The following is a 12947-nucleotide window of genomic DNA, read 5'->3' as shown; positions in this document are numbered from 1 at the left end:
AAGTTGCCCAGGTTTGCACAGCTCGCCAGTGAGGGGCTCGACATCAGCAGTGCGGTTGGACTCCAGCCACCAGCTTGTCAGTATGCTACACTCACTCCCGCCTGCACAGTTTCACTGCCCACTCCGTGCACGTCCCAGACGCCTCAGGAATCCCTACTTCCTCACAGCAGGTTCCTTTTATTACCCACACTCACAAGAGCTTCAGTAAGGAATGGAGACAGCAGATTGGGCTTGACTGCCTTCAACACTGTTCTCCTCAGTGACTGTGTCCTTAGGTCCTGCTCACTGACTAACAAACAAGAGCTTTTGGAGTCACTGTGCATGTGTGTGTTTTCACACATGCATACATGTGTGCATGCGTGCTGATCACATGTGTGGAGGCCAGAGGACAACTTGCAGGCAGGAGTCAGTACTCTCCTTCCCACCCAGGGATTGAACCTGGGTCATCAGGCTCAACTGCAAGTGTCCTTCCCTGCTGAGCCATATTGCTAGACTATCTTATCTGAAAGTAAGAACTCTAATAAATATCAATGTCTAATGTCACAGAGCATTGGTTTTTGCCCCCTCCCACCCCCAAGGCTGAAGACCATGGCTGTCGCTACTAAGTCCTGAGCTTTGTGACTATGGGTACAAGTCTGGTCTTCCCCAATCCATTATCACTGTCCGAGTGTCATGTGACAAAGGCTGTCACCATGAAGCAGAGACACAGGAGAAGCTCTCCAATGAAAGCCCTGAGCAGGGAACAGCAGGGAGTGGCTGTGTGGACTGCATACGTTTCTTCAGATTATAAATACTTCTAAAGAGACTGTGCAAAAGGATGCCCAGAATCAAGACAGGGCTATGGGTCATTTGCCCTGAAACAAAGAACCTCGGTCACAGGTCCTTACCACAGGAGCGGGTTTATTAATGGTTTCAGTGTGTCAGGCAGCAGTTGTAAGCCAGCAGCCAGGTGTTCTTGGTTGGCTGGCTATCATGTGACTTGAGTAGCAATCTGTAGTTTGAAAGGGGAAAAAAATCCATGTAGGATTTTTGTTATTGTTTTTATGCAAGGGGAGCTAGCCCAGCAGGGCTTTGCGCATGCTTTGTGAAACCCACCTGAGGTCCTTTTTGGTACAGACCTAGCACTGAGCATGACTGTTCGGGGTGATTTCCTAGCACCACTTCTTTTGGGTAAGATAGGACTTCATCTGAGCACTGAGGACTTTCATGGGGTGCTTTACCACGGCGTACATTCTGAATCTCTGAAACCCAATTCTCTTGATATATGAGTCTCCAACCCCAATATCATTAACAGCCCTCCAACTCTGCTACACGTTACAATCATCAGGAGAGCTTTAAAAAATGCCTACTGCTAGACTCATACTCCACATAATTTAAACTAAAGTCCCTAGAGTGGAATCCAGGCACCATTAATTTTTCAGTTCCCCAGATGATCCCAATCTGTAGCCAAGTCTCCAAAGGAATGGTCTGGCGAATGTTTCTCAGTATTCCCCTGGGTAGCATTTCCTGAGGGGTGTTGAAAATGTCCCCCATTACCTACTGACTCAGAACTTGTTGGGTCCTGTGCCTCAAGCTGCACTTAGGATTATCAAGGCCCCCTGGGTGACTTTGCTGCACCACCAGGTTAAAAGAACTCAGGACTAAGTCACTCTCTTGGGGTTATAGTTTAGGCATGCTAAGATTTCCTCTTTCTGGTCACTTCTTTAGAAAAGTTTAATTCTTACCATTAATGGCCATCTGCAAATTTCTAATAGAGAACTGTTCATGTGTTCTGGGATGACTTTCAAATAAGCTTTATATTCTAGCATACTCAAGTATAAAGTGGTCCAGTATTCCTGAAGGCCTAAATTATCTATGGAATTACTTTTTCTCAATTAGATTATGTTTCCTTCATTTAAAAAAGGCAAGTCTGGGAAGTCCCACACCCGCGGATCCCGGCCTGCAGCAGCTCTCTGCTCCCAAACCCCGTGGGAGAGAGACCTCACCGCCTGATCAGGAGGGCACTCCTGAGGCTGCAGAGCGGAGGAGACCACCAACACTGCCCACCCCTGCCCACATCCCTGGCCCAAGAGGAAACTGTATAAGGCCTCTGGGTTCCCGTAGGGGAGGGCCCAGGAGCGGCAGGACCCCTGCGCCTGAGACACCGCCGGAACCTGAAGGAAACAGACCGGATAAACAGTTCTCTGCACCCAAATCCCATGGGAGGGAGAGCTAAACCTTCAGAGAGGCAGACACGCCTGGGAAACCAGAAGAGACTGCACTCTGTGCACATCCAGACACCAGAGGAAAACACCAAACGTCATCTGGAACCCTGGTGCACGGAGGCTCCCGGAAAGAGCGACGCAGATCTTCCCGGTTGCTGCCACAGCGGAGAGGACTTAGGCAGTACCCCACGAGCAAACTTGAGCCTTGGAACCACAGGTAGGACCAACTTTTCCCCAGCAAGAAACCTGCCTGGTGAACTCAAGACACAGGCCCACAGGAACAGCTGAAGACCTGTAGAGAGGAAAAACTACACGCCCGAAAGCAGAACACTCTGTCCCCATAACTGGCTGAAAGAAAACAGGAAAACAGGTCTACAGCACTCCTGACACACAGGCTTATAGGACAGTCTAGCCACGGTCAGAAATAGCAGAACAAAGTAACACTAGAGATAATCTGATGGCGAGAGGCAAGCGCAGGAACCCAAGCAACAGAAACCAAGACTACATGGCATCATCGGAGCCCAATTCTCCCACCAAAGCAAACACGGAATATCCAAACACACCAGAAAAGCAAGATCTAGTTTCAAAATCATATTTGATCATGATGCTGGAGGACTTCAAGAAAGACATAAAGAACTCCCTTAGAGAACAAGTAGAAGCCTACAGAGAGGAATCGCAAAAAATCCCTGAAAGAATTCCAGGAAAACACAATCAAACAGTTGAAGGAATTAAAAATGGAAATAGAAGCAATCAAGAAAGAACACATGGAAACAACCCTGGACATAGAAAATCAAAAGAAAAGACAAGGAGCTGTAGATACAAGCTTCACCAACAGAATACAAGAGATGGAAGAGAGAATCTCGGGAGCAGAAGATTCCATAGAAATCATTGACTCAACTGTCAAAGATAATGTAAAGCAGAAAAAGCTACTGGTCCAAAACATACAGGAAATCCAGGACTCAATGAGAAGATCAAACCTAAGGATAATAGGTATAGAAGAGAGTGAAGACTCCCAGCTCAAAGGACCAGTAAATATCTTCAACAAAATCATAGAAGAAAACTTCCCTAACCTAAAAAAAGAGATACCCATAGGCATACAAGAAGCCTACAGAACTCCAAATAGATTGGACCAGAAAAGAAACACCTCCCGTCACATAATTGTCAAAACACCAAACGCACAAAATAAAGAAAGAATATTAAAAGCAGTAAGGGAAAAAGGTCAAGTAACATATAAAGGCAGACCTATCAGAATCACACCAGACTTTTCGCCAGAAACTATGAAGGCCAGAAGATCCTGGACAGATGTCATACAGACCCTAAGAGACCACAAATGCCAGCCCAGGTTACTGTATCCTGCAAAACTCTCAATTAACATAGATGGAGAAACCAAGATATTCCATGACAAAACCAAATTTACACAATATCTTTCTACAAATCCAGCACTACAAAGGATAATAAAGGGTAAAGCCCAACATAAGGAGGCAAGCTATACCCTAGAAGAAGCAAGAAACTAATCATCTTGGCAACAAAACAAAGAGAAGAAAAGCACACAAACATAACCTCACATCCAAATATGAATATAAAGGGAAGCAATAATCACTATTCCTTAATATCTCTCAACATCAATGGCCTCAACTCCCCAATAAAAAGACATAGATTAACAAACTGGATACGCAATGAGGACCCTGCATTCTGCTGCCTACAGGAAACACACCTCAGAGACAAAGACAGACACTACCTCAGAGTGAAAGGCTGGAAAACAACTTTCCAAGCAAATGGTCAGAAGAAGCAAGCTGGAGTAGCCATTCTAATATCAAATAAAATCAATTTTCAATTAAAAGTCATCAAAAAAGATAAGGAAGGACACTTCATATTCATCAAAGGAAAAATCCACCAAGATGAACTCTCAATCCTCATCTTCGGTTGGTTTATATACAAGTGTGCAATTTCTAGGCTTGAAAGTAAAATGATGCTATCTGGTGCTGGATAGAGGAGCCTTATTTTTTATTATGGCAGCTTGCTATTTTTGTAACATGGTGATTTGGTTGAACACAATAAAGTACAGTAGTAACTGATCTCCCCTTCTTCCTGGATGAGTGAGGAGATGATTAAATGTTGATGTCAGCATCCGTGAGCATATTCAGATGAGCTTCTGCTTCTGTTGAAAAAGATGCTGTGTTTGTGGTCCGAAGCTTTGAAGCACTACTTGGCATCTCCTTCCTTGGAGGTCTCACTGTTTAAACATAACAGATTTGATAGCTTGTTGGTAAGGTGAGGTCCAGCTTGTCTCCACTAGGTCATCTTCATGTGAATCCGGTGGTTATACGGTTTTGTTCTAGGGATATTTCATTTTTTTAATAATGGTTTTAGCTGACATTCATGGAGAGAATGAATCCTTAGAACTGTGCCACTAGTGAAAGGAAATCCTGTCTAGAGTATGTTTCTTTACAAAGCTGTGTCACACCATCCTTTGGGCCCTCTGCTGGAAAAGTAGAATCAAGTCTCAAATAATGCCTTTTAAATTGTATCCTCTAGTATTATAGATGTAGGACAGTACTGTATCATACCTCTGTGGATGTAAAATAGCTTGTACCTGCTTTATGATACGTAGTAGTGACCGTGCTTTATCAGAGCTGTTTTTAATGATGTTGCTCAGAATGTTTTCTTTCCAGATGATGATTGAGAAGCTAATTTAAAAAAAATGGTGCCAGGTACCACAAGAGTAACAGAACTGTGCTGTTTTCTCGGGTTTTGTTTTTTTACTTTTTTTTTTTAATGGAGTGTGCTGGATGTCTCTACAGTTTTGTTCAGATGACTGCAGAACCTGGAAAAGCTGTTGCTGCTGTTGATGCATAACACACTGCTATTATTGGTCTTTTTATATAAATATAAATATATATATAGATATATAATTTGAATTTTTTGAAACTTTAGCTGTGCTGTCAACTTTGGAAAAAAGTATCCCCGTTTACTGTGTTGAGTTGGCACTGTACAGAAATTAACAGCCATATTGGTCTAGAAATGTTGAACTTAAGTTTTTTCCATTTGTACAGGGGTAACGCACTGTATTAAATTTGTAAGGTCTTACCTAAGTAGGTTTGATTACAAAAACTAATAAAGTATTCTCTAAATTTAAAAAAAATAAAAAAATAAAAAAGGCAAGTCTGAGGTAGAGAGTCGGCTCAGTAGTTAAGAGCACTGGCTGCTCTTGCAGAGGACCCTGGTTTGGTTCCCAGTACCCGCACTGTGATTTCCCACTGTCTGTAAATGAGATGAAAGGGATCCAACGCCCTCTTCTGGCCTCCGTGGACTCTAGGCATGCATGTGGTTCACGTGCACAGACAGGCAAGTCCTTGTATGTCCACAACATAAATAGATGAGACTTTTTTCAAAGTCGAACCCAAATTGCTGAGATGATAAAACCGTAAGTCTTAATCTGAGATGTGAATTACGAAACACATCCATTTCTTCTCTCACGCAGTCATTTCATACACACAGTCTCGTGATACCCTGTCCATCCCCTGGCAGTAGCCAGGGATCCAAGGGGCAGGAAGAGGCTTACACTCGAACAGGAGAGGTATATGAGCTGCTGTGTTGTTTGACCCAGAGCAGCAGACCCCAGGCAAGGGAGTTATCTGTAACCTTGCCAGTGTGAGAGAGGATTAAATAGACCCGCCTTCCCTGCCAGCTTCTGCCAAGCAGTAGAATGGGAGAAATGGCGGTGAATCTGGAGTCCTAAGTTCTATCAATGATTTCACGGTTGTTCGTTTCTTTACTGCCATTGGCACTGTCCTGGCAGGGACCACTTGGAGTTCTTCCAATACCATCACCCACGTGACCCTTGTAAACTCAAAGAAGGATTTTGTTTGTTTTCATCCAGTCCTAAAGAGGGCACCTTCCAGAAATCCGGAAAGCAACAGTTGTGGTGAGTTTGAGCCACAGGTTTCCTTCTCTAGCCTATAAAGCAAAGCAGAACTCTGGGATTTTAGGTCCTCACATAAGAAAATCAGAGGTCATTCTATAAATGTTGTGCTGAGACTGGGGGAAGGGGGGGCTCAGTGTGAAAAGTATTTGCCTTGTGAGCATGAACTTGGATCCTCAGAATCCACAGAAAGCCAGATAAGATAGCATATGTCCATAACCCCACATTCCTATAGCAAGATTATGGTGGAAGACAGGACAATTCCTGGAAGCTCACAAGCTAGCTGGCCTGGTGTACACAGTGGTGAACAAGACACTGTCTTAAACAAGGGGAGAGCAAGAACCAAGGCTGACCACTACATACACACTCATACACACACACACACACTCATACACACACACATACACACACACACATGAGCGTGCACGCACACGTACATACACATCACAACACAGATACCCACACATACATATACATCATACACACATACACACACAGAGACACACAAATATACATACACATTATACACACACCACATCCCCCAATACACACAGCACACAGACCACACACACATAGACATACAGATTACAAAAACATGTATACATACACAGCACACAGACCACACAGATAAAATACACATCACACACACACACATATATACATACACACCACAGCACATACATATTGCTCTGCTAAGTAAGGTCGAAGAAGTCTGACATTACCAGAAAGCCCAGAGCTCAGGGCAAAATGGCATGCTTCCTTTGTCAGCAGGGTTTCTCCTTCTCTAACCTTGTCTGGGGAGCTCACTTTAGTGAGATTAAAGGTTCAGCTTTCTCTCTCCAGATAAGAAGTCATTCAGCAAACACCTGATTCCTGGAGTGTCTCCCCACGCTAATGAGACATCTCAGTACCTGAGCCTTCAGCCAATGACCTTCGCCCACCCTGGATATTCCTTCCTGCTTCCACAACACTATATAACCCTTGATTCACCTTGATTAAAGTTGATCTATCTCCCAGAAGATGATCCTGGAGTGATATCATTTCTGTTAGTACTTACCGGCCATCCAAAACCCTGTTTGTCAACCTGGGGAGAAGGGAGACACCCTCTCTCTCTCTCTCTCTCTCTCTCTCTCTCTCTCTCTCTCTCTCTCTCTCTCTCTCTCTCACACACACACACACACACACACACACACACACACAGGTTTAAAAGAAAAATGCTATATCTATTCTCTTTATGATATGCTGTTTGCCATTCTTAAAGGGACATAGTACTGAGCATCCAATCGCCTTCCATGAAGGGCCCACTAAGGGAGCAACAGGCAACTTCCTAATGAAGTGTGCACCATATCTCATGCAGTAAATGCCTAAAGACACAGAGGGTTGTAGGAGCTTAGGAAGAAGAAAATGAAACCCAGGTTCAGAAGTAATGGCTCATGGTAATCAATGTTATCGTCAATAAACTAAAACAATACAACTTGGAGGTCCAGGCAGATAGCTCTTACCACAGTCTCACTTCAGCCCAGTGGGAGGCAAGGCTGAGCTGGGACCAGCAGGGGTTACCACGAGTTAGGGAAGAGGGAAGGGGATTCAGTCAGGTGTGGATGCTGGGACCTAAAGCATGACCCTTAGGAATGACATAAGGGCTCAGTGTGGCTGAAACACACACCAGCACTCGTTTGCTTGTTTTAGAGCTTTGGATTTTCCAGGACCACTGAGGAATCTTTGGAGGGCTTTCAAACAGGGAACAGTCACGGTCAGATTTGAGTTTTAGAAAGACATTCTGGCTGCCGCCTGGAAAATGAATTATGTTTCAATGGTTTCTGATCAGAGACAGGAAGACCTTACCTGGAACCAGTCTGTGTTGAGTCTGGATTTGTGCTCATCCAGAATGAGTGCGAGGTAGACCAGGTAGCCTTCTGGTGGGTGAAGGACTAAGTGGCCAAGTACACAGACAACCGAGTTGTTCCCGAGTCGCTCGGACTGTGCATGTGAAGAATTCCTGACCTATATGTGATCCCCATGGTGTTGTTCTGTCCCCCTGCTCACCTGAGTTTGCCTGTAGTTCAGGTGGCTTCTAGTCCACTGACCTTGGACGTATACAGTGCAGCAAAGCCAGACTACAATATGATTCTCCATGCTTACTCTCTTCTTTCTCAAACGGGACGTCTTGTGGCACTTTTCCTGAAATACTGGAGAAGTGGCATGGGTTAGTCAAGACTTTATTATCAAATAGACTTTGTGTTACAGTGGTGTCTGCCAAATCCTGTGGATGCAAGTGTTCAAGGTAAAGTGGGAAGGGCTACTTGGCAGATTATACCTGTGTAGTAAATACTTGCTTGGCATGCTATCCTTTCTGCCTTCTGATGGATTCACGGGAACATAACTCCATAGGAAATCTCTACCAGAACTCCAAGTGCATCTCTGGACTCTTGTGTGTTTAGATAGACTAACCAGCTAAATATAAACAAGTATTGAGTACCACAATTGTATTTCTTTATTTAAAAAAAAAACTAATGAAATAAGAAAACACTATTGTCTTTGCTCCCAGGCACTTTGTTTCTCCCTCACACAGCCAATGCTCGGGAACTAGCTGTTCATTTCCTTGTTTAAAAAGAAAGATGGAGAAGCCAAGGAGCCAGTTCAGTCTGTAATGCATTCACCACAACATAAGGACTGGAGTCCATCCAGTGGCATAGACATACATACGGGTGACACAGTCTTCCAGTGGTACCTGGGAAGCAGAGATCGGTAGATTCCTAGAGCTCACTGCCAGCCAGTGACTTTCAGGTCCTAGGAAGGAACCCTGTCTCAAAACAAAGGGCGGTGACACTCAATGAAGGACTTGTATCCATATGTGTGTGTGTGTGTGTGTGTGTGTGTGTGTGTGTGTGATTAAAGGGGGAAGAAAGAAGGAAAGAACAAAAAATGGAAACCTAGCAGAGATGTAAAGAGCTGATTCAAACAGCAGGAGGCAGCAAGAGACAAAGAATGCAAGGCTGGACTTGGCTTCCCCAGCCCCCCATCCGTGTCTGGCTTAGAAGAGTATGAAGTGGGGAGAGGCCGGTGGAGGGGCAGGAATGGAATCCAAACCACAAAATCCCAATTCACAAAGATAAGTGGATGCAGACCTTGCTGGAGCAAGATTTACTGAAGACAATAGCCAGACTGGAGTTTCTCTGAAGAAACCACGCCGTGGAATTCTTAAAGAAACCAGGCTTTCTTAGGTGGTATCCGCTGCGTTGTTTGGGAAATATCCCCATACATAAGACAACAGAATGTAGTTTTCTTTGAATAAAATTCGGTGACCTCAAGTTTTTCTGCTGTGAGTGAGAAGCATAGGTCTCAGAAGCCAGAGGTACCTGGGCATCTAGGGGTGCCTGGCATCTAGCACTGGACCACTCTGGACTCAGCTGGTCTGATGGGACCATGTGTGAAATACTGGGTCTGGAGGGGAGTGGTTTTAGTGTCTCACATGCCTCAAGAATCCTTGTCATATGTGAAAATCCGAGCCTTAATGCAGGATTCTCCGAGCCAAAGTAAAAACTTAATCAGGAAAAGGATAGATTGCCAAATGTTTTTATGGAGTCCTGGACTGGAATGGCGGAATTAGAAGTCCTGGCATAGCTTCGAGGATCCTGTCACGGCCTGAGCATTTCGGCTAGGCACGAGTGTGGAAGCAGCTAGGGATTGGCACCAGTCCTGTTCCGACTTTGAATAGTTGATGCACTGTGGACTAAAGCCACAGAGTGTGGTACTCAAATTCCCACGGGATTTTTCCCTTCACCGTCTCCCCAAACTCTGGCTTTCTCGTCGGTAAAATAACATACTTAATAGGGATCTTGGGTGGATGGGAAATGGCACTGGGACGCAACTGTGGTCCAGGCTGAGCTGGATGGAAGCTCCTCTCCCCTGCTCACAGGAAGCCCCACCGGGTTTACCCAGACCTCCAGGAGATTTCCAGGCACCCAGCCAACTCTTCCTTAAATCTTATCCTCTGGAGTGTTGTCTATCCCGGTTCAGTTTGAAATACGATATATAAATTTTTTTTACTTATAAGTCGCTATAAGTCTTCTTTCAAGTGAGATGTACTTGAAAGGCAGTGTCCTCTACTTTGAATCTGTCTTAGCGATCATGAATAGTGCTATGCCTTTTACAGACGGCTGCCGCACGGCCAGAGAGAAGCAGGCTTTAGAGCTGGGTACAGCCCACGATGACAGGGTCAGTCCTGACTGTAGCCCGGCTTCATTTTAGAAATTTGGTACCGACTTTCCAAATCCTAGCAGGAGAGGCAGGGTCAGAGACATCAAGAAAGCTGCAGTGGAGGCTTGTTGTGGAATATTTAGCATATTTACTGTATCCGGTGACCCTCTCTTTGAATCCGATACAGATTCTCTACCTATAACTCAGGGTCTACAGTCAGCGTCTGCACCAGACACATTGTAATAGATGGCTGCAGATGGCTCTCTGTTTTGATCTTGGCATGTACCTGCTTATTAGTGTGAGATCTGTGTTATGACTCTGAAAAAGCCCATTGCTTCTGAATGGAGTTTTGAATTTTTGTTTTTTGTTTTTTTGTTTTTTGTTGTTGTTGTTTTGGGTTTTTTGTTTTTTGTTTTTTGTATTTGTTTTGTTTTGTTTTGGTTTCTGGTTTTTGTTTTTTGGGTTTTTTTTGTTTGTTTGTTTTTGTTTTTAAATTGGTAACAATTTCTTTGGCTTAATTAAAGCTTTTTGGTGAGGAGTAGTGTTCACTACGTCACTATGCAACTTGGGCTGGCCTGGAACTCACTATGTAGACCGGGCTAGTCTTGAACTTGTAGACATCTGTCTGCTTCTACCTTGGAAGTGCCTAGGATTCAATGTTGACCTCACCAGGCTCAAGGTCATTTTTCTATGTACTCAGAAGTTTAATACATTCTATCTTCTTTGGGGAGGCCGTCATAGCTTAGGTAATTCTTAACCTCTATAGCTACATGGACAGGATCCAAGGAGACACAAACCAGCAACCTGAGGAAGGATCCTCCTGTGCCCTGGTGAGTCCACAAAGATAAAAACACCCAACTGCAGCAGTAGCCTGTCATCGTGGGACCCTCAATAAAGTGTGCTTGGTCTGTGTTTAGCTAGACAAATGGCCATGTGGTTGGCTCAGACTGTACTCACAGCTCTTCACCCAGTCAGCAGATACCCAGGCACCATGTTGAGGCAGCTTCATGACTGGAGTGGTCCTCATAGGCTCACATATTTGATTGCTTGGTCATTAGGGAGTGGCGCTACTTGACAAGAATTAGGGGGTGTAGCCTTGATGAAGTAGGGGTGGTCTGGTTAGAGGAAGTATGTCACTGGGGGTAGGCTTTGAGGGCCAGCAGATCTGGATATAGAGCTCTTGCTACTTCTCCAGCACCATGTATGTCTGCCATGCTTCTGGCCATGCTGATAATGGACTAAACCTCTGGAAGTGGAAGTCAGTCCCTATTAAGTGTTTTCCTTTATAAGAATTGCTGTGGTCTACCTGACATGACCCCTAGCCAGGCACCATGTGGCCCAGGTGAGCAAAGGAAGCCTGAGATCACCCTGAGCTGGGTATTACCTAGCACAGGCAGGGAATAGCACTCCTGAGGTGACCCCAGCTACCCAGAGGCTCTAAGTGGCACTAAGATGTAAAAGTAAGTGGTGGAGAGAGGGACGAGCAGAAGAATGTGTGCACAATGAAGAGAGACAGAACTGGAGGTTCAAGGGATGTGAGTAGCCACCTACGGCCATGATGAAGTCCTGACCTGTCCATCTCTGTCCATGACCCTGCAGCAAAGGGGAGTCTTACCACCAAAGACCAGGCATTCATCCTTGGTCTGAGCTACCTGCTGGGGTCATGTTAATGTCTGATGTGCCCAGCTGTCCCCACCCCTCACCAGCTGAGGCCCCCAGGAGAGCGGGCTCTGCACCTCACCTGGGCAGCAGAGTAGAGCTGACCCCAGTGGTGAGGCAGCAGGTAAGCAGGCCTCGGGGACATAAGTATGGGAGAGCTGGCCCCACTATTTGTCTGCTGTGTGGTGGCACGGGCAAGGAACAGGTGCTGCCCACAGCCCTCGCAACTCACCACCTATGGCAGGGGAGAGAGCTGGGAGAGCGAGCCCTGCCCCTTACTTGAGTAGCACAACAGAGCTGATTTAGTCTGGGTTTCCTGGCATGCACACGAGTGGGCGGCTATTCACATTGTCTTGTGGAATTGTGGAAGCTCGTAGGGATTTCTGTTGCTGTTGTTTCTTAAGAACTGGTTCATTTTATCTAAATTTATTAGCCTCTGTCCACAGAATGTCAAATGTGTTATCAGTAAACATCAAATTTATATATGTGGTGATATTCAAAGTGTTCCTTTATCATCTTTATGACGTCTGTGGAGTCTACAGGGACAAGCCGTCCCTCATTCCTCATGTTTCATTTCTCTTTGTTTGTCATTCTTGCTGAGGGTTCCTGATTCAATTGATCTTTTAAAAACAAAATCCACTTTCTTCCACTGACTTTATGTATTGAGTTTCTTCAGCCTTGGGCTCTTATCTCTGCTATGCCCTTCTATTTGCCTCGAGTTTACGGAACTCTGGTTTTCTAAGTCTTCAAGGTGAGAGCTGTATTACTTCTTCATAACCTTTCTCCCTTTCTACTGTGCACTTTTACTGTAGCAAATTTCTTAGGGCTGCTGCACAATGCCATCCATAAATATTTAGGGATAATTTATTTTCCGTTCAGCTCAACATGTTTTGTTTCTCTTCAGAATTTCTCTTTGGTTTGTAAATAATTTAGAAGTATACCATTCCCATGTTTTTCGAGAC

This window comes from Rattus norvegicus, chromosome 14, assembly GCF_021556685.1.
Source record: "Rattus norvegicus strain SHRSP/BbbUtx chromosome 14, alternate assembly SHRSP_T2T, whole genome shotgun sequence".
Classification (NCBI taxonomy): Eukaryota; Metazoa; Chordata; class Mammalia; order Rodentia; family Muridae; genus Rattus; species Rattus norvegicus.
This window is presented reverse-complemented; position numbering follows the sequence as displayed.